Source organism: Staurois parvus, unplaced genomic scaffold (assembly GCF_062004578.1).
Source record: "Staurois parvus isolate SC_StPar_1 unplaced genomic scaffold, SC_StPar_1.0 ptg001153l, whole genome shotgun sequence".
In the NCBI taxonomy this organism is placed as follows: domain Eukaryota; kingdom Metazoa; phylum Chordata; class Amphibia; order Anura; family Ranidae; genus Staurois; species Staurois parvus.
Window position 1 is genome coordinate 264556 of NW_028318949.1, and position 22859 is coordinate 287414.

At 42.8% G+C, this 22859-nt stretch overlaps 1 pseudogene; it reads left to right on the top strand.

Moving 5' to 3' along the window:
• Window positions 1-4445: 4445 nt before the first annotated feature.
• On the top strand, window positions 4446-4605 carry LOC149439141 (U2 spliceosomal RNA; annotated as a pseudogene).
• The last annotated feature ends 18254 nt before the right edge of the window (window positions 4606-22859 follow it).

Below are 22859 nucleotides of genomic sequence, written 5' to 3' on the forward strand. Positions count from 1 at the left end.
GTAAAGTGGAACTTCCCCTTTTGGGTGGAACTCCGCTTTAAGTGGCCAGTGCACTCAAAGGGAGTAGTTTCCACTCACTCTGTGAAAGGGTTATATGTTCTGGCGATTAGAAGTCTCATAGCCGTGTCAGGCAAGACAGCCTCTTCAGACTCTATGAAAAGGAAGATGTGGATGAGCATGACTATTCTGCTGGTTTAAGCAGCAAGGGATAGATATGATGACACCCAACGGGATGTCACGTTCAACAAACACATTGTCAATACGCTAAAGGAATGGTTTCCACTTACCCTTTGAAAGGGTTATCTGCTTTAGCAATGAGAAGCTGCCTAGTCTTCCCAGGCGAAGCATCCCTCTTCAGAGTTTCTAAAGCGGACGATGTGGACATACATTACTGCATGAATATTGCTTTGTTCGAGCAACCAAGGATAAAGATGACACCTAACAGGTTGACACATGAGGCTAACATGCTCTGAGGGCCGGTTCACACTATAGAAATGCAGCCCAGATGCGTTCCGGATGCATTTCCGCCATGCACGTTTTTGACACATTTTTGATGCAGTTTTGACGCATTCCAGTATGCTTTTTATGCATTCCAGTTCATTTTTCCCCCTCTTTTACTGCAGCTTAACTAGGGACATGTCTGTCCCAGTGCGTTTTGGTGCGTTTTTGTGCATTGCAGTGCATTCTTGATATGTTTTACTGTGTTCCAGTTTAGTTCTGTGCAGAAAAAATGCAGCATGTTCTTTTTTTTTTTTTGCAATCGGAACACACTGAAACTGCAAGCACTGATGTGAACTATGACATTGACAACCATATAACCTACTTTCTGTGTGTTTTGGATGCAGAAAAAAGCAACTGAAATGCATGTAGTGAACTGGCTCTGAAAGAATGTTTCCACTCACACCGTGAAAGGGTTATCTGTTCTATCAATGAGTAATCTCCTAGACTTCCAGGCAAACAATCCTCCTCACAATCTTCCAAAAGAAGATTCAGGTGAGCATGACTGTATGAGCCCTGCTGGTTCAAGCAATCAGGGATAAAGAAGTTGACACCAAGAATTTATCACATTCATTGACTATGTGGTCAATACATTCTAAAGGAGTTGCTTCCACTCACCTTGTGAAGGGGTTATATATTCTGCCAATCAGCAGTCTCAGAACCTTCTCAGTCAAATCAACCCTTGCCAGGATCGTCCAATGAACATGTGGATGAATATGACTGTATGATTCCTGCTTTGTTTAAGTAGACAGTGATTGGTGACCAAGTTGTCACAATTAAGCATGTGGTCAAGCCACTCTAAAGGAATTGCTGAATTCACCTTCTGCAAGGGCCTTCTATTCTGGCAAAGTCCAATCTTCCTTTTAGGGCCATTATAACTGGTCTCAGAGCCTTCTCAAACCAGTCAATCCATCAGTCTCTTCTGATCATCTGTCCATGTTGTTGATTCCTCCTTTTGTAAGGTTGATGAAATTCCTTTAAATAGAAGCAAAGCTGTGGAAGTACAGGTGAAACTTGAAAAATTAGAATATCGTGCAAAAGTTCATTTATTTCAGTAATGCAACTTAAAAGGTGAAGCTAATATATGAGATAGACTCATTACATGCAAAGCAAGATAGTTCAAGCCGTGATTTGTCTTAATTGTGATGATTATGGCTTACAGCTCATGAAAACCCCAAATCCACAATCTCAGAAATTAGAATATTACTGTAGCAATATGTTATATGCTGTGTATGGCCTCTAGGGGTCTCACTACTTAGATACTGGTACAACTGTGTTATAGCCTCTCTTTGGTTGTAGTTCTGAAGAGCAGACACATGTTTAATGGCAGCTAGGAGCACCTAATAAAATGTCTGCTACTAACTACAGTGTGTGAGCATCTGAGCAGAATCGACTAACAGAACAATTACATGCAATCAATAAAACAAGGATTGTACATAGAACAATATCGGACCTCTGAAAAGTATAAGCATGCATATGTACTCAGTGCTTGGTTTGGGCCCCTTTTGCAGCAATTACTGCCTCAATGCGGCGTGGCATGGAAGCTATCAGCCTGTGGCACTGCTGAGGTGTTATGGAAGACCAGGATGCTTCAATAGCAGCCTTCAGCTCTTCTGCATTGTTCGGTCTCATGTCTCTCATCTTTCTCTTGGCAATGCCCCATAGATTCTCTATGGGGTTTAGGTCAGGCGAGTCTGCTGGCCAATCAAGCACAGTAATCCGACGGTCATTGAACCAGGTTTTGGTGCTTTTGGCAGTGTGGGCAGGTGCTAAGTCCTGCTGGAAAATGAAGTCAGCATCCCCATAAAGCTCGTCTGCGGAAGGAAACATGAAGTGCTCCAAAATCTCCTGGTAGACTGCTGCGTTGACCCTGGACTTAATGAAGCACAGTGGACAAACACCAGCAAGTCAAGTCACTGGGAATTGGACTGAGCACTTGTATCATCTGCTGGCAATTGTTTTTAACAAAGCACTTAAATATTGTCTTTACATGTGAGTGTAATGGGCGCATATTAAAGGTAGTTATTTTTTAAAAGGATAATACACTATGTCTTTATTTCTTCTCACACTGAGGGATATACCAAGGAGGAGTGCTGCAGTGTATTAAGAGAGCGAGAGATCTTTGTGGGGATAGTGGCAGGAGAGGAGAGCCACAATTGAAGGAGTAACGACCATTACTGCTACGCTGTTAAGGAGTAACCACCATTACTGCTACGTTGTTAAGGAGTAACCACCATTACTGCTACGGTGCAACTCAAGGATATAGTCCCATTTGGGGAACACAAGCATTTTTAGCCTATTTATAGGCTTTATATGAGGTGAGCGCATAATAAGATCATTATTCAAGTCACTGGGAATTGGAGTTAACATCACCTGGGATTTTTCACGAGTATTACCAGAGACTGATTTATTTATCACTCATTTATCATCAATCATGTTTATATTTTTTGTGCACAGTGAATATTGACTGTTTCTATTTCATTTCTCTTGGCAATGCCCCATTGATTCTTTATGGGGTTCAGGTCAGGCGAGTCTGCTGGCCAATCAAGCACAGTAATCCCATGGTAATTGAACCAGGTTTTGGTGCTTTTGGCAGTGTGGGCAGGTGCCAAGTCCTGCTGGAAAATGAAGTCAGCATCCCCATAAAGCTCGCCTGCGGAAGGAAACATGAAGTGCTCCAAAATCTCCCGGTAGACGGTTGCGTTGACCCTGGATTTAATGAAGCACAGTGGACAAACACCAGCAGATGACATGGCTCCCCAAATCAAACAGACTGGAAACTTCACACTGGACTTCAAGCATCTTGCAGTGTGTGCCTCTCCATTCTTCCCCCATATTCTGGGTCCTTTGTTTCCAAATGAGATGCAAAAGTTGCTCTCATCAGAAAAGAGGACTTTGGACCACTGAGCAACAGACCAGGTCTGTTTTTCTTTAGTCCAGGTAAGACGCTTCTGACGTTTGTTGTTCAGGAGTGGCTTGACAAGAGGAATACGACGTTTGAAGCCCATGTCCAGGATCCGTCTGTGTGTGGTGGTTCTTGATGCACTGACTCCAGCCTCAGTCCACTCCTTGAGAAAGTCCCCAACACTTTTGAATGGCCTTTTCCTGACAATCCTCTCCAGGCTGCGGTCATCCCTGCTGCTTGTGCATCTTTTTCTTCCACACTTTTCCCTTCCACATAACTTTCTATTAATGTGCTTTGATACAGCACTTTGGGAACATCCAACTTCTTTTGCAATTACCTTTTGAGGCTTTCCCTCCTTATGGAGAGTGTCAATGATGGTTTTCTGCACAACTGTCAGGTCAGCAGTCTTTCCCATGATTGTGATTCCTACTGAACCAGACTGAGAGACCATTTAAAGGCTCAGGAAGCCTTTGCAGGTGTTATGGCTTAATTAGCTGATTAGAGTGGGACACTTTGAGCCGAGAATATTGCACCTTTTCACAATATTCTAATTTTTTGAGATTGTGGATTTGGGGTTTTCATGAGCTGTAAGCCATAATCATCACAATTATGACAAATCACGGCTTGAACTATCTTGCTTTGCATGTAATGAGTCTATCTCATATATTAGTTTCCCCTTTTAAGTTGCATTACTGAAATAAATGAACTTTTGCACGATATTCTAATTTTTCGAATTTCACCTGTGTTTCAAGTGCCTCCAGAGGACGGCTTGACAATTTTCTTATGGTGCCTGAATCAAGTACCTTTTCTACAAGATTGGAGAATGTTGTCACAGCAGGATGTCAAGGGTTTTCAATCACCCTTTTGGTCGGTTTGTTCCTTATGGGATTGGCCGGATACATGACTTTAGCATTAGATGATGCTGTGGCCTTCAGCGATGTATTCAATAACTGCATTGTTCTTGATTTTGGAAGGTGAGGTCTGAATTAATAGTGGTCAGTTTGGCTTCCTGTTTCAAGATGAACATCTGTTGAGTTAAGAGATCGCTTCTCGGCCTTTTGGCTAAGATCAAGTGTAGTATCTGTTCTTATCAGTGTCCAGTGGGGGTGCTCCCGGCCATTCTAGCTTTGCGGGGATGGCTGTTGTATAGTACCCTCACTGGTATGATGGGGGTCCAGAAGGCTAGACCGGAGGGACAGAAACCAGGGAGCGCCATGATTCGTTCTGGGGCCTTGGGAGTAATTCCTCTGGGAAAGCTGGAAAGACCCAGTACCTCCTGATTTGGACGGATCTACCTTGGTCTGGCCAGGGGCTGAGGAGGCAGAAAGTCCGCAAACACGGTGCCCCCTGAGTAGTCGCCTCAGGGGTGCTCTAAGTAGCACTTGGGTGTGGGACCCCACGATGCGAATGAGCACATGGTCACCGAGTTTAAAACACTTTTTGCACTGCGCCTCTAGGACCGGGCCTTTTGGTCAAGTTCTGGGCAATTTTTTTGCTACAGGCCTCAGGGTCTGGTCAGTGCACAATTTGGGCACGACACTTTTTTATTATTTTTATAGATTTATTTAATTATTTATTTATTTATTTTCCTCACCCCACGTTTGTCACTTTTTACTTATGTGTGTGTTTTTTCTCACAGGATGGAGGGTGTGGGTCCTCGGGCCTGCCCTGAAGTCTAGGGGGAGGATGTGTGGCCCTACGGTTCCTTCCTCCCCTGTCCCTAGGGGGTTTTCTCTTCGGGAGAACCCCCTGGCCTAGTACTGGATGTCCGGCTTCGGCTGGGCATAAGGAACGGTGGTCCACCAGGCCTTTTGGCCAGGAGGACCGAATGGGAACCTTGTCCCTGTCAGGAGCTTCGTGCCCCGGGGGATCAGGGTAGTGGTCCAACCCCTTCGGGGGTAGGACAAAGCACACCCTTAAGTGCACTTTTTGTGTGGTGTTTTGCACTTGCACTTTTTTGTGAACACTTACGGGTTTTTTCATTATAGTTGCACGTTTGCGGACTTAAAAAAAATAAATAAATAAAAAAAAATCTGTTGAGTTAAGAGGCTGAAGTTCAAGTGTCCGTTTCCACGCTCACTCCAGAGAGGGTAGCTTCTGCATTACTGGATGGAAGTCAAAGAAAAAGCCAGCACATAATCAAAGAAGTCAACAAAGAGCTTCATGTCAGGATGCTTTCTGGTATTTTGGGAATTGTGCCATCCATACATGTCTTATGGGCACTTGGTGGTTCCTCTTTGGACATAGGTACAGCTTTGGTGACGGACATAGTCACTCTAAGCAAGCATTTCAGGACATATTTGGGAGATCTTTCATCCTTTATGTCTCAGATCCAGCAGGTCAGGTAGATTCAGTCGAACTCTCAACCCCTATCAAGTTGGGTTTCTGGACTGGTAGCAGCCAGAGGGCCTTTGTCAGAAGATATGGATTATGCCCTGTATGGAAGCAAGCCAAAACATGTAGTTGGAGAAGCAGAATATTCTGCGATGTCATTCCCATCTGATGACCTAGTGGCTGGTGGTGCAGTAAGACACCAGCAAAGTAAGAATTAAGAACTGTATTTCAGGCTCTCCTAGCCTTCAGTGACCTCATCCAGGGTGGACATGTCCTGGTAAAATTAGACATAAAACAAGGGGTCACTTAGTGTGTCCCTCTTGAAGGAGGCTTCTCTGATTCTAGGGTTTGCCCAAGTTAATACCCTGCAGCTACCTGCTGCCTATCTGCTTGGTTGAGGAATCTTTAGGCAAACAATTTGTCCAGGACAATCCTGGATGACAATGAATGGCCCAAACTACCGCAAGTCTTTTGAGAACTAGCAGGCTTGGTAATCTCTTCCAGAAGTAGACCCGTTCACATCCTTAGCCAACACCATGTTGCTTTCTATTCCAGGGTCCAGCATCCACAAGCAATTGGGGTGGAGGTGCTGATAGCAGAGTGGATCTCCAAAACAGCTTATGTCTTTCTGCCTCTCCCTCTGATTCTCAGCTTCCTGCTGAGGCTGGGACAGGGGAAGGTAATAGTTCTGGTGGTGATCCCAGATTGGTTGAAGGGGCCTTTGTACCCTCTGCCCCTCCTAATGAGCACCAAGGATCCACTCCCTCTGCCAGTAAGTTTGGATTCTTCAAAGTCACATTTGTCCAACACCTGATAGGCTCAAGCTCATGGCTTGGGTCTTGAGAGGCAGAGGCTAATAGATCTCTGGGGCTCTGTAAAGGTTGTGAATACTCTTATGGAAGCAAAAAAGAACAGCACTACCAGTGCCTATAGTAGAATGACATAAATTCACAGGATTGTTGCTGATCAAGGTTTTACACTGGGTCTTCATAAGACTAACATTCTGAAGTTTGTGTAGGCGGGGCTTGATTTAGGTTTATGCGTAAGTACACTATGAGACCACATTTCAGCTATCTCTGCCTTCACATACAATGGGCATCCAACATTCAGTTATACTGTCCTTCAAGCTGCAAGTTGGTTGAAACCTACCTAAGGGATTGTTTGTTAAGTGGGATATCCCATTGGTGTTGGACTTGTTTGCATCAGATCCTTCAATCAAAATGGCCACTTGTGGTACCTGTCTCTGAAAACTCCTTTCCTGATGGCAATTACATCAGCCAGAAGAGTGTCCATATCGGCTGCCCTTTCTTATGTTCATCCCGGATAGTGTGGTACTCATGCTGATGCTCAAGATTGTGCAAAAGTGGCCTTCATAGTCCATATCACATGGAAAGTAGTTCTTCCTACATCCCTCTTGGGGAGTACCAAAGAAGTTAGCCCATCAGATGTGGGTCAAGCTTTAAAATTTAACATCAAGGTGACATCTGGCATCAGGAAGTCGGAGCACTTGTTTGGCATTCCAGGTGGAGTATGTAATGACTTTATGGCTTCCAACAAGATTATTGCTTCCTTGAATGACAAATGACGGGCTCCATGTCAGCACAATTCCCACCCAGCTTGGTAGGACTAGTTACAGAATACTGAGGCTGCAGGTGGGCTCAAATTTATGAGTTAGGTCCTGCAAGCATGGGGGGGGGGGGGGTGGATCCCTTACCCAGATGTGCTGGCATGGAGCCCATCAGGAAAAGAAAATTACGGTATCTGTCATTCAATTTTCCTTTTTTTTTGTCATCTATGTGGTCTTTTAATAAACTCAAGTATCTTCTGAGTATAGTTAAACTAACATGTCTATAGTTACTTGGTAAAGACTTTGGTCCCTTTTAAAATATACCTGTGCCAGAGACTACAGGCAGAGCCAGCAATGGTAGTTTCTCCAGTCCGTGCACTTTTATGGATGGGGGAAATCAGGGGTTTTTTTTCTACTAACTGGCCCAACCCTGCACTGCACTTGTTATTTCGGGGGGGGGGGGGGGGGTTGTTGAGTTGCAGTCTAAACTTTTAAAACATTAGTAGAAATTGATAAAATGTTTTAGTCAATTTGTGGATGACTTGTTTCAATTAAATCTCTAAGCATAGATTTTAACTCTGCCTTTGTACTTCACATAAAACGTTTGTTAAATGTACCCAAATGTTTATTTCCTTCTGTGTGGGCCATGCTATTACAGCCTTGTGCTAGAATCAAGCATTGAGAGTAGCCCTGACATCTAATATATATTGTTCTCAAACTCTAGTAACCTCTCTTGTTTTATTGTCCCCTTTTGTGAATGAAGATTCAGAAGAAATTACATTTTTCCAGTAAGTCTCAACTGGGATTTCCAAGGAAAATTACTGAGAAGTAAATTGCTTAATGGAAATAGCTAGACAGCCCTATTAATAAAAGTATAATCACTTCATACAGACAGCAAGAAGCAAACCTGCACATTTGGAAGGCTCCACTAGTGGTGCTCTCAGACCACGACTACAGGCGTTATGGTGATGTGATTTTAACCAGGGTTGCCTGGTACACTATAGCTATGATGAATTTAAAAAAACAGTATGATTTCAAGGCTTATATTTCATGTTTAATCATTAGATCATTTGTCCTGTCTTCTCTTTGCTTGTTCCGGGTCAGCGACTCAGTGAGTATGGAAGCTAGAGATAGCCAGAAAGCTTACATTTTTAAAATAAGGGCTGCAATGGCTTCCTCTATATTTTTGTCACAGCTTACAATACCACAGAAGTCACCAAAGGCAATACCAGATACACAATAATGATGCTATCTTAACAAACAGACACCAAACCTCAACCTCAGTAATGTCTCCAAAATATAACCCTTCTTAACCAATGACACCACAAAGCTTCTAATTCAATCCCTGGATATCTTTCGCTTCGATTACTGCAACTCACTCCTTATTGGATTACCTTTACTTAGAATAGCCCCCCCTTCAGTCCATCATGAATGCTGCTGCCAGACTCATCCACCTTACTAACCGTTTAGTGTCTGCTGCCCCTCTCTGTCTATCCGTTCATTGGCTTCCGCTCACCCACAAATAAAATTCAAAATACTAACAACAACTTGCAAAGCCACCCACAACTCTGCCCCCAGCTACATCGCTAACCTTGTCTTAAAATACCAACCAAATCATTCTCCTCATTCTTCCCAAGACATCCTGCTCTTTAGCTCACTTGTCACCTCCTCCCAAGCTCACCTCCAGGACTTCTCCTGAACCTTTTCCATCATCTGGAACTTCTGACCCCATCTATCTCCTACTTTGTCCATTTTTAGGTGATCCCTGAAAACCCTTTTCTTTAGAGAAGCCTATTCTGCCTCCATTTAACAACTGCATATAACCTCTAGCAGTAATCATTGTGTTCTACTGGCCGGGAAGGCTCCCCACTGGCAGAACAAAATGGCGCAGCACACTGACTATGCTGATGGAGGAATTGAGGGATTTTCTTTCCTTCCACCCATGGATAGAATGAGAAAAAGAAAATTTCCATTTATTTCCTGTCCCAGAGGCAAGAGAAAGAGAGTTAATACCCCAAGCAAGCACACAGCAATAAAAACCTGATAGGGGTTCTAACCCTTCCCCCACTCTATCTAGAACCAAAAATTTTGGCTTGAGATACATATTAAATTGCTTAAAAATATATCGAAAGTTGTTGAGAATGAAAGGGAGTAAAATGTCACTTGAAATGGAAAGAGAAGAAGTGCTTAAACAAGTTGAGAGTCTCATATTACTTCCGGACACTGAAGCTCCAGAATGATTAGGAGTATGATGCTCTGTAAGGGCCATTCACTCTATTGTGCTATAGTAAGGCATGTGTTTCCACAACAGAAGGTAACTCACAGTGGACGTGCATTGTCAGCACAGCACAATATTGCAAATCAGTCCTAAAACTGTATAAAAGCTAGGTTGCATATAGTCTTAAACAGGCCACAGACAAATTGAAAAATGAACAAAGTTCATATCAATGCTAGAATTGTTCATTTTTCGCATCATTAGTGCATCTGCAACAAGTTATTTTTTCCCGCAATCCAAAGTTCCTGATCCAACATGCTGTTTCTTTAAGAAAATCAAAACAATTAATGGTACAATCAAATGGTACAATCATATGATCTTTTTCAATCCACAGAACTTTCATTTTTCGACTTTTCGTCTATGGCCTGCATTACGTTTTCTAGCTGCACACGTACTGACAGCTCTATGTATAGAGAATAATGTCTTGGCAGCATATGCTCAGCTGCCATAACTTGAAAGAATTCCTGGCAGTGCTGGTGCATATAGAGTGTTGTGGGACCATTGGGTATAGACGGGCAAGAAGGTTTTAGGCTAGGTTCACATCTGTGTGGGTGGTGAACGCATGCAAAATCGAGAATGTTCCAGACCCACAAAGAAATGCGCTGCACTACAGCAGATGTGCGGGGGTGCCATTAACTCTTTATGGCACCCCCATGCAGAGCTGGTATCTGGGGTGGGCAGGAGGGGTGGATGCCCAGGGTGCAGAGGTTTACTGTATGGATGGGGGCACCAGTGAGCTCATTCTGATACAAGGCATTCTGACAAATGGATGACTGCTGTGGGTAGCATCACCTAAGCTCGCACATAATAAAGGGGGAGACACAATTTGGTTCCTTTGCCTGGATGCTGGATGACCTTGGTTCTGCACCACCCCCATGCATTGGCAACTGAGACACATATTCGTGCACACTAAATCACATGGTGCTGCAGCTCCATGCAATTCAGTGTGGCACAATTTTTAGAAAAAAAGGGTCGGGATTTTTTCTCCACATTCCTTGAAATGAACAGGCTGCCTACACACAGGATGCAGACCCACACAGATGTGAACGAATCTTAAAAGTGTAACTTCGACTAGCACCCCCTGCAAGTCTTCTATTCACCTGTCTTCTATCCAGCAATATGCCACACATGAAACCTCAGAGCAACTTGTCACAATCTTCTGACCAGGACCACTCATGTGCTGCATATTCTCCATTTAATCCTATGGAGAGTTCATATTATGCTGGACTATGAAGTACAAACCCTCCAAGGAACTGACTAGAGAGCATAAAGCACAGAGGACAAATCAGGAGATGTTCACCAGCTAGTCTGTGGCTTCATGGGTGATATAGATTGCTGGATCAGGAGCATTAGACTTGGAGAGAGTGCTGGGATCAGGCCAAGGAACAACATACTGTATGTCTGGCACAGTTACACTTAAACACAAGCAGAGGAGCTTCAGAGCCCCATTTTTACAACATTGATATACTGTACTTAGTCATTTTCCAACCCTGAGAATATATTGCCCCCTGTTGGTGAAAGTTCATAGTTACACATTAGTTTTTCTTTGATGATAAATCTGTCTGCTATATCTAGACAAGTTCATGAAAACATGAAACTTGTGTTCTCTTAAAACCTCCAGATAAAATGTAAGAAATATGTTGTAAGAGAGATGTGATGGAATAGTATGTACTGGCCTTATTTTCTGTTTTATTATGTAGAATTTAAAAGGAAAGTAAAGTATCTTCTCAGTAAATGTACAGTAGTATTTTCTGATAATTATTGATGTGACTTAACATTTTTACTAATTTGCTCCATTCCATACGTTATTGTATTAAATAAAGAGATTTGTAGATTAGCCACTATAGAGAACGGTTAGAGGCTCAGTGCAGGTACTCTTAAAAAGTATTGATATAAAATATCAGACATACAGGTAGTACATTGTTTTAAAAGAGTCAGCTGACCATTTAATATGGCTAATTGACTTGACTTGCACTGAACTCCATCACTTCTACAGTACACATAGATGTGGTCTCATGGAAGTGGGTCTTTATCCATGAGTATATGCGTACCTGTCTTTGTTCTGGGAGCTCTCCACACAGCGTGCTCGTGGCAAAGAGACTGAGCTTGTCAGGTACCTACCGACGGTAGCTCTAGAGCTCCACAGACCGGATTTCCCCAGGGTGCGGAGTCTAAGCCCCAATCTGCTTGTTCACCAGAGCCCCTGATGGTGGGGATGGATTTGGAGCAGACTGACACCCGGTCGCGGCCCCTGGGTACACCCAGCTGTGGTAGAGGGAACCGCCAGTGGCACGTAGCAGGATGAGAGCCTGATGTGAAGAGGCAGAGCAGGCCCAGACCGCAACGGATGGATCCGTGCAGGATGGATGGATGGAACAGGATAAACAGGAACAAGACCATATGGCAATGTGAGCATTGCAAGAGCTGGTTTAAATAGCCCACCCGGCACCGAAAGGCGCACCTGGGTCCTAGTGCCTGCCCGGCGCCGTCATTGGTGACAGGCGCGCCTGGGTCCTAGTGCCCGTCTGCCTGTATGTCTTGTCGGGATCCTACGCATGTGCAGATTCGTGCGCCGCGGCGATCATCTCATTCCCTGACAGAGCTCTTAGGCTCTATTCACATTAGGGAATTTCAAATCACGGGCAGAATCATGGTGGTTGTGGTTCCAGAACCTTTTTTTAGGACGTGGCACATCCCACAATTTTGTTTGTGCGATTGCAGCACGTTTGTCACGTGGAAAAATGTGCCGCGATCATGGCAAAAGCACCCTGCACTTTCAGATGCCATTGAAATGAATTGCACCTCCAAACGTGATCACGCATTTTCACATCGTCACACTGCGTTTTCAAACCATGGGAAGAATCGCCGCAATTCCACTCGCTTTTTCAAAACGCCCTAATGTGAATGATTGGTCCCCGATCAGCTGATCACTGTGATAGCCTCTGATTGGCTATCACTGCGATCAGTCACTGTGCAGCTCGCCCATATGTTTTCCTTCTCAAAAGGGAGAAAGATGTCAGCAAACTAATGCGTGTAAAAAATAGTTTACAAATTAAGAAAAATATAGCTAAACTAAGGTTTGCTCTGGGTCAGTGTCAGGGTTAGTGTTAAGGTCAAGGTAAGTGTCAAAAGTCAAATTCAGTGTTAGTATACTTTGGGTAGGATTTTTTTTATAAAAGCATTTTTTAAAATTAGCATCATTGTCAGTTAGTGTCTGTATGTTTTAGGTAGGATAAAAAAAGCAAAATGTGTACCATTGTTTCTTGGCCCTCCTATGGGTACAAACAACAACACATATGCGGTATTGCTGCGATTGTCAGAAGCAGGAAAATTATTTTGGGTTGTTCTTTAGTGTTAAGTTACTTTATTACTATTTTACGCCAGTTTTCCTTTGATAATCTAAAAAAATTCAGACAATATCAGTTACCATTTACCACCAAAAGAAAGCTCAGTTTGACCTGAAAAAAATAAGGTATAATCCACCTGGATGGACAAATTAGTTTCAACAATATGTACAGTTTTACTAACACATGTTAAATTTGCAAAATCCTGCTCAGGCATTAACATTTCTTTTACCCTCGGTCACTAAGGGGTTAAAGAATATGTACAAACAAAACATTGTTTTTTTTTAGTTTTGGCTAAAGTTGGATGTCAGGTTTGTTTTTGTTTTTTTCGCTGTGTGTGTTCTGTTGGGGAGATTTCCCTTCACGTCCTGTTCTGGAGACACAGCAGAAAGCAAAGAAAATCTGTACAAAGTTGGGAAGAATTCCATTCAAAAGCTGTGCACAGATGGATAGAATTTCAAATGAAAATTCTTAAGAAAGGAATGTTCTAAGAAAGTTTGTTCTTTTTTCTAATCATTAGTGGTGTCAAATCGACATTCCTTTTCGACCACAGTGATGAGAAAATCCAAAGGAGAACGATGGAAATTTTTTCTTGAATGAACGAATTTCTATCAGGGTATGTGCTTTTTGTTCAGTAAAATCCATGCGTTCCAATATCAAATGTTAAAAGCAAGCAAAATCTTTCAATCAACATTATTATTATTATACAGTATTTATATAGCGCCAAAGGGTTTGCTCAGCGCTGTACAATAGCAAGGGGGACAGAACATGAGACAAAACAGTAACAGTACAATACACGAGGGGTTCGAGGGCCCTGCTCTTTCGAGCTCACAATCTAGGAGGGAGGGGAATTGGTACAGGAGGAAGTGGCTGTGGGGGATGGAGTGGTGGGAGAAGTGGAGGAGATCGGTTGTTAGGTGAGGGTGGGGTAGACTTCCCTGAAGGGATGGGTTTTCAGGGTGCGCCTGAAGGTGAGGAAGGTAGGTGACAGTCTGATGGATTGGGGTAGGGAGTTCCAGAGGATGGGGGAAGTCCTGGAGAAGTCCTGCAGTCGGGCATGGGATGAGGAGACCAGGGAGCTAGAGAGTAGGGGGTCCTGTGAGGAGCGAAGGGCACGGGTAGGGTGGTATTTGGGTATCAGGTCAGTTAGGTAGTTTGGGGCGGCGTTGTGAGTGGCTTTGTAGGTCAGAGTTAGTAATTTGAATTTGATGCATTGGGCAATCGGGAGCCAGTGAAGGGATTGGCAGAGGGGGGTGGCAGATGTGGAGCGGTTGGTGAGGTGGATGAGTCTAGCCGCTGAGTTCAGGATAGACTGGAGTGGGGATAGCATTTGTTTGGGTAGACCAGTGAGAAGGGAGTTGCAGTAGTCCAGGTGTGAGATAATGAGGGAGTGTACGAGTTGTTTAGTAGTGCCTGGGGTGAGGAACGTACGTATCTTGGAGATGTTGCAGAGGTGGAGCCTGCATGACTTTGATAATGATTGGACATGAGGTTGGAAGGAAAGGTTTGAGTCCAGGGTGACACCCAGGACTTTGGCGTGTGGGGTGGGATTGATGGTGGCGTTGCTAGTAGTGATGGAGAGGATGGGGGGGAGGGCGCGGGCTGGGGGGAAAACTAGGAGCTCGGTTTTGGACAGGTTTAACTTGAGGAAATGGAGCGACATCCAGTCTGATATGTCGTTCAGGAGGTGGCCGATGCGGGCAGAGAGTGAGGGGGTGAGGTGGGGGGTGGAGAGATAAATGTGTGTGTCGTCGGCATAGAGGTGATAGTTGAAGCCGTGGGAGTGTATCAGTTTGCCAAGGGAGGAGGTGTAGACATTTGAATGTTTTTCGGAGAATTTTCGTACAAATTTTCCTATAACTTTTTCTGAGACTTTTTATTTGAAATTATATGCATCTATGGCCAGCTCTAGACAGTTTTCACTGGAACAGGTAAATTCTGGTGAAAATAATACAATTTTGTATTTTCCATCACTTTCAATGTTAGTGACACCAGAGGAAACCAGGAGCAGTAACTGTACCTACTTAGCTGGGACACAACAACAGCAATAAAAACTTGACTTGGGATTCTAATTCTATCCTACACCTTCCAAAAAGAAATCAATAAATACAATTTAAAAAATTGGCTATACATATTTTAGGTGATTTGCCAAATCCCAGCCTTTTTTAAACTAGTTTTACATTAGTACAGTGTATTCTGATTGGCTGCTTTGAATTAGATCCCTTATGGATTAGTATTTAAAGTGGAGCTGCACTTTTTTGGGGGCCCCTGGAGCTTTTGCTATAATGTGCAAGTATACACAAACACATTACTAGAAGGTTGGGAAAGAGTCTTAATGGCAGAAGAGACATTTGGTAAAACCTAGAACTAAGAACTGCAACTTCAGCCAATGGTTTTTATTATTGTTTGTGTCCCCTTTAGGGAAATTTGCCCTCTTTATTTGTCTTGGTGACTGTTATCACTGAGAGTGAAAATTAAAGAAAATCTGGATTTTTTTTTGTTATCATCAGAACAGGAATAGAGGGGAAATCTTCCAGTGGGTACACTAGTTGGTGATACCTGTTTCTCTTTGGGGATAGCTTGCTGTTGTGGAAGTGATGGGAAATCTCCCCAATGGGACACAAATGGAATGAAAACCTGTCAGGGGTTATAACATTCTACAAAAAAGTGGCTTTAAATAATACTGTACAGATCAGTTAAATTTGTTTGTGATTACTGCATAAAGTTATTGAAATACATTATACTTTGCAAAAAATGCCCGTGTGTACCAGGTTTTAGACAATAAAAAAAACAACAAAACTAAACAAAACATACGTTTTCTTTTTTTTTTTCAAGCAGTGCTAGTGTAAAAATAGTGTTCCTGCAGATAAGTACGTATTTTATGCTATAATTTGTCCAGCTGACAGCTGAATGTAAACAAAAAAATTGCCAGCAATGAAAACGTCAGGAAAAAAAAAATCAGCAAGGGGGTCCCCCCAATCCATACCAGGGCTTTTTTTGTAACAGATAGGCAGTGGTACAAAAAAGTGTCTATATATTTATTTCAATTGGCTCTATACTGTACATAGCATTTGTTATTTACAATCCTACTAGAAGAAGTGGTCCTTCCTAAAATTTCAGTAAGCGATCATCACAGCCCTTTTGTATACAGAAGGCACTGTGGCCCAAATCCAGGTGCAGTTAGCCGGCTGCCTGAGAGGCATTTTCCAGATTTCCTTCGACCTACCCAACACAAAGGTCACCCCAAAAAAAGGTGTCTGTGGTAAACACAGAAAAAGGCATGACACCCATTTTTTTTCTCTCTCCTGTCCTGACCAATCTGGCATCTGCACCAAAGACTGTTTTTGTCACTACCACACTGTAGTGATCTATTAGTCTAGTGTACAGCACAGAATAGGGGTCCACACAATTCTGCACAAAAAGAGTCTCTAAAGATATTAGGTAGTCAGGAAACTGTCTATCACATTTTGAAGGACTCTAAAATCAGAGGCTGGACAGGTTATTGTTCTGAAAAGTTGTTACAAAAAAAGTTTTTAAAAAAGTTGTTGTTTTATTGAGTTGTTATATTGTTACTGTGCGTTATTGTTAACTGTTGTTAACTGTTGTTTGCTTTGCAGGAACTCCAATCAGCTGTAGCACCGATCTCTATTCTGACAGCAGCAGGGTGCTGCTCTCAGAATACATATGTCAGTGCTTGCAGTGCTGCAGGGTGAGATTTCTCCATCTGCAGTTAAAAAAAAAAAAGAGAATGTGTATCTCCAGCATTAGGAGTGTGGGGTGGTCAGGTGGTGGTAGCTTGTATGCTTGGCATATACTTTTTTCTGGCAGAGATTTCCTCATCCATATTGATCAATGTGAATAGAGGAATCTGTTAGGTTCTTTTTTTTGTTCAGTCCACAGACTGAATGAAAAAAGTACATTACATGTATACCCAACATTAGAAGTGTGGGGTGGATATGTGGTGGAAGCTTCTAATGTTGGACATACACTTGTTCAGGTAAAGATTTCTTCGTCTACATCAATTGATGTGAATGAAGGAATCTGTTCCTTTTTTTTTGTTCAGCGCATATGCTGAATTAAAAAAAAGAACATTACATATATGCCCAACTTTAGGAGTGTGGCAGAAACTACTAATGCTGGGCATACATATAATGTTTTTAGACACCCCCCCCAAATTACCCACTTTTTTGGAAAGTAGACACCCCAAGGAATTTGCTGAGAGGCTGAGTTGAGTCTTTGAAAGATCTTTAATCTCTTGGCGCCGGCCACACGCAAATGTGGGCCTTGATGCCGAGCGGCCGCACATTTGCGTGCAATTAAGAAAATGTTCTGAGAGCGCGCACCCTGCACACTCCCAGCACACATGTCCGGTGCTCACGAAAGGTCCCGATCTGCTCTTGCGATTAGGACCTTTCCCGATCATGTGATCGCCGTGATAACGAATCATGGCGGTCACATGACCCAAAACCTCACCCCGCCTCCCAGCTTCTGAAAACCTTAATGGGCCGGGAGGTGCCGGCGCCATGGGGTTAAGATCATTTTGGAAAATTATAAAAACTATTTTTTTTACACAGTGTTGTCAAAGTTTAAATCTTTCTCACATATGTCATGTGTGTATATATGGACTTACACCCCAAAACACATTGTGATACTTCTCCTGAATAGGGGATACCTTGTGTGTGAGACTTTTTGGGAACCTAGCTGCATACGGGGACCTAAAATCCAATTAGTGTCTTCAGGCTTTCAAAGGCTAAAATCTATCACAGTTTCAGCAACCCTAAAATTCCAGGATAGTACAAACCCACAAAATGACCCCATTTATGAAAGTACACACTCCAAGGTGTTTGCTAAGAGGCATGGTGAGTATTTTGCAGATCCCATTTGCTGCCAAAAGTTTTTGAAATATAAAGAAAAAAACATATAAAATTATTATTTCTTTTCTTTTTTCATTTTCCAAAACTTGTGGCAAAATATAAAATCTTTCATTGACTCAACATGCCTCTCAGCAAATACCTTGTGGGCTCTACTTTCCAAAAAGGGGTAATTTGGGGAGGGGTGTTTGTACTGTCCTGTCATTTTAGTGCCCCAACACATGTGTTAAGCAGACAGAAACTCAGAGCTGCTTAGAAACTAGGTAGAAGATAACTAGAAGGTAAATTCCAGTATACTGCACATACCATAGTTTGTAGACACTACATCTTTCACACAAACCAATTAATATACACTTATTGGGGTTTTTCTCACCTAAAACATGTAGCAGAATACATTTTGGTCTAAATTTATGAAGAAATTGTATTTTTTAGATATATTTTATAACAGAAAGTAGTGTTGCATGATCAAGCAATTGCCAGTTAAAGTAGCACATTGCTGAATAGCAAAAAAAATGATCTGGTCATGAAGGGGGTAAAACCTTCCAGAGGTTAAGTGGTTAATTAGATAATATATTTGCATGCAGATGTTGGTAAGAATACAGCTAAAAAAATGCTAAAAAGGCAAATATGAAAAGTAAAAAAACTTAAAACTTTAAAATAAAGCAAAGTAACAGGCAAAAACATTAGCAGAAACAGTGACTTGCATTGTTTTCGATCTCTGGCTACTGTGTATCTACTGTGTGTATAACCTGCAAAACTGCACCTCACACCTAACATTGGTCAGATAACATGCTGCAAGTACTTGCTATACCATTTAGATCCACTAGATGGCAAAAGATCATTTCAAAACTAATGTTGGCAAATGCATCATTCCAGATATAAAGTAGGTACTTTCAAAGGAAACCAGTCATGAATGACGTATGATGCAATGACTTTAACGTTACCTTTTCTCCTAGAAAGACATGCAAAAAAAGTTGCAAATTGTTTTCAAAACGCATGAAAAAATGTGCATCTTAGGCTCAGAAATTACTTATATCCCCATAACATATATTTTTTGAAAGCAGAGAATCTGTACAATAAAAAAGTATAGCTGAAAATGTTTGTGGCGCACAATATTTACACATCTGAATTTCAAACCTATTTTTGTGTGTGGTGCACACAAACTAAATATAATTCACATATAAGATTTTGCTGAGTAAACACATACTAGGGGTTATTTACTAAAACTGGAGAGTGTAAAATCTAGTGTGATTCTGCATAGAAACCAATCAGCTTCTAGGTTTTATTGCCAAAGCTTGATTGAACAAGCTGAAGTTAGGAGCTGATTGGTTGCCATGCACAGCTGCACCAGATTCTGAGTGCTCCAGTTTAACTGTGTGCACCTGTCAAACAACTAAAATTTGGAAAAATGTTATCAAATACTCACCATATTGTTCATTTCTTGGTGTTTGTCCATGGAAGCATACTAGTGATAGTATCTACTGTAACCCATTGAAATGTTATTACATGCAATACATTAAGATGGACATTATATGGCGGTGGCCTGCCATTCAGGGTCACTCACATGGACAGAAAAGCCCTCTGGAACTTGTATGCTGAATATTTCTCAGCTGGTGAGCAGGGTGGTCAGGGACTACATTTCCCAAGAAAGGTGTGGGCGGGGGCACATAAATATCAAAGCCTGGGAGATTGGCCAAGGGAGTGCAGGGTTAGACTGAAGGAAAAGGAGGTATGTTGAAGGCTGAAGTGCTGAACTAGGCTGCAGAGCCAGGAGTTGGAGAGAGAGGAAGAGCGGAAAGTGCCTACTGACCACCTGGTCTGCCATGCTGCCCAGCAGACCAATCTAACAGAAGGAGACCAGACAGGATGTTGACTCTGAGCCGGAGGGCCTGTGGACTGACCCCATCTACAGGGAAAGACAGACCACTGCAATCTGCCACACTACTTTGATTGGGTGAGAGAGACCCATGCACCCACTAACCAAGTGAATACTGACAGTTGCCACCTCAGCTATCTACCTACACATAGTTGTGAACATTACATATAGTTGCCCCAGTTTGCGGCCTAGTTCTCCCAGCCGCCATCATTGGGATACATCTGCATTACAGTTTATCGTACAAGATGACCGTAGGACATACAGTTGCAGGCCAGGATACAGCAGTGCCAACTGAAACAAGTTTCCCTTTTTCAACAAAACAAAATTTCTACTACTGTTAATTTTGCCTTTGATATTCAGAGGGAGTTGTCTTTGTCCATAGACACTTATACCAGTTGTTACTATTCATTACTTCAAGCCTGCCCTATGTTTAGTGCTTTAAAGGGGACCCCACACTATGTTACTACCACCAAGAGGAAAAGTGTTAAATCTCCCCTTTTCCCGCTCTATGGAGATGTTCCCGATCCGAGATTGGCTGACATGCTTGGGCAGAGTGGCAGAGATGGAGGAACTCATCGAGTCATCACGCGACAACCCAACTAAATTTTCTCATACTTGGGCCTGCTGGCTCCACTTCCAATCGACCTCCGAATACCTCTCAATTATGGGCTCTCCTCCTTGACAGCTTTCGACCTTGGGACCCCTATCCGCTTTCTCAATTGACTTGCCTATGTGACCTCCCCCCTTGGAACTGGGTGCCCTTCTCTTTAATATTGGATAAAGGAAACGTTACTTGCCCACTTACCTGGCCCCTGATGACCTGAATACAGCCTCGATCCCTTTGAATTGTCCCTAGGCCCTGCCCCAACCCCTTTCTTTTTTTTTCCCTCTTTACCTCTTCTTTCTGCCCCTACCCCCCTCTTAGTCACCTCCTGCCTGCGACTCTTCCCACCTTGCCCTCTTTCTGCTATCTTCCTATTTCTCTTCCTTCCCCACAAACTTACACTATCATTTGCACTTTTCCACTCACGCTCTCTTGACTTTTTTTTCAGATGATCTTGATAGGAACACATCATTTTGGTAAACAATTCACATACTCCTTGACTTAATATAAGGCCACTATAGATCCTGATCCACAATCCCCTCCTACATAGATTTACCTGGTTCTGTGTCACGCTCCATCTCTCACTGACCTTTTATTGACTCTAGGGTATACTGCTGCTAGATCAGTTAGAGATCCTTGCCTTCATGAGAGCCCCTTACCCAAAACTGCAACTAGGAATAGCCTTTCATCTATGTTATTCAAGAGGTAATCCCCTGCATTCCCCATTCTCTCATCTCGTTATTCATTGTGAATTTCGGACAAATTGTACCATCTAAAACATTGTGTCTTTCTATCTAACTTGATCATTGTGATCCTATTGCTATCTCCTCCATGTTGTATTTTTGATTTGTTTTGTTTTTTTGCCTACTAATAAAAGTTATGGAATAAAAAATAAATCTCCCCTTTTTCCTCACTATCTTTGTGTTGCCATCCTGAGGAACTACACAATGGTGTCCGTTTATGAACCAGCAGTAATAGATCGCTGCTCAGTTCTTCGGCATTCTCAGAGAACACAGTTCTCCTGTGAATGCCGTTTATGAAGCATATGTAGATCAGTTCTCCAAACGAAGGGAGAACGGTCTACAAACGCTGGAAAACAGCTGATTTTACTATAATCTCGCAAGAATACAGTAAAAGATCAGTTTACTAAGCAGAGGTAAATTATCTCTGCTTAGTTTTTGGTCCCTCTGATTCTCCAGCTCTGGGCTGGAGAATCTGGAGGGAGAACACAGATCTCCAGAGAAGGGCTGAATATATTCTCCTGGGTGTCATAAACTGTGAATGACCAGAGAATAGCTGCGATCCTCTGAATCTCAGCTATTCTGTGTGTCATAAACGGACACCTATATTGCCAAAAGTCTTGGGACACCTCTCCAAATCATTGGATTATAGTGTTCAATCACCTCCATGGCAACAGGTGTATAAAATCAAGCACCTAGGCATGCAGACTGCTTCTACAAACATTTGTGAAAGAATGGATCACTCTCAGGAGCTCAGTGAATTCAAACGTGGTACCGTACTAGGTTGTCACCTGTGCAATAAGCCCATCTGTGAAATTTCCTTGCTACTAAATATTCCACGGTCAACTGTTAGTGGTATTATAAAAAAGTGGAAGCAACTGGGAACAACAGCAACTCAGCCACCAAGTGGTAGGCCACGTAAAATGACAGAGTGGACTCAGCCCATGCTGAAACGCACAGTGCTCAGAAGTCACCAACTATCTGCAGAGTCAATAGCTAAAGACCTACAAACTTCTTGTGGCCTTCAGATTAGCACAACAACAGTGTGCATACAGCTTCATGGAATGGGTTTCCTTGGCCAAGCGGCTGCATTCAAGCCTACCAAACCAAGTACAATGCAAAGCATCGGATGCAGTGGTGTAAAGCATGCAGCCACTGGACTCTAGGGCGGTGGAGACATGTTCTCTGGATTGAAGAATCATGCTTCTCTGTCTGGCAATCCGATGGATTTGGCAATTGCCAGGAGAACGGTACTTGCCTACCTGCATTGTGCCAAGAGTAAAGTTTGGTGGAGGGGGGATTATGGTGTGGGGTTGCTCTTGAGGGATTGGGCTTGGCCCCTTAGTTCCAGTGAAGGGAACTCTTCCCTCAGCATACCAAGACATTTTGGACAATTTCATGCTCCCAACTTTGTGGGAACAGTTTGGGGATGGTCCCTTCCTGTTCCAACATGACTGCTCACCAGTGCACAAAACAAGGTCTATAAAAGACATGGATGAGCGAGTTTGGGGTGGAGGAACTTGATTGGCCTGCACAGAGTCCTGACCTCAACCCGATAGAACACTTTAGGAATGAATTAAAGCGGAGACTGCGAGCCAGGCCTTCTCGTCCGATATCAGTGCCTCACCTCACAAATGTGCTTCTGGAAGAATGATCAACATTCCCATGGACACGCCTTATCTAAACCTTGTGGACAGTCTTCCCAGTATAGTTGAGGCTGTGATAGCTTCAAAGGGTGGACTGACTCAATATTGAACCCTACAGACTAAGACTGGTATGTCATTAAAGTCCATGTGCGTGTAAAGGCAAGCGTCCCAATACTTTTGCCTATATACTGTATATTCC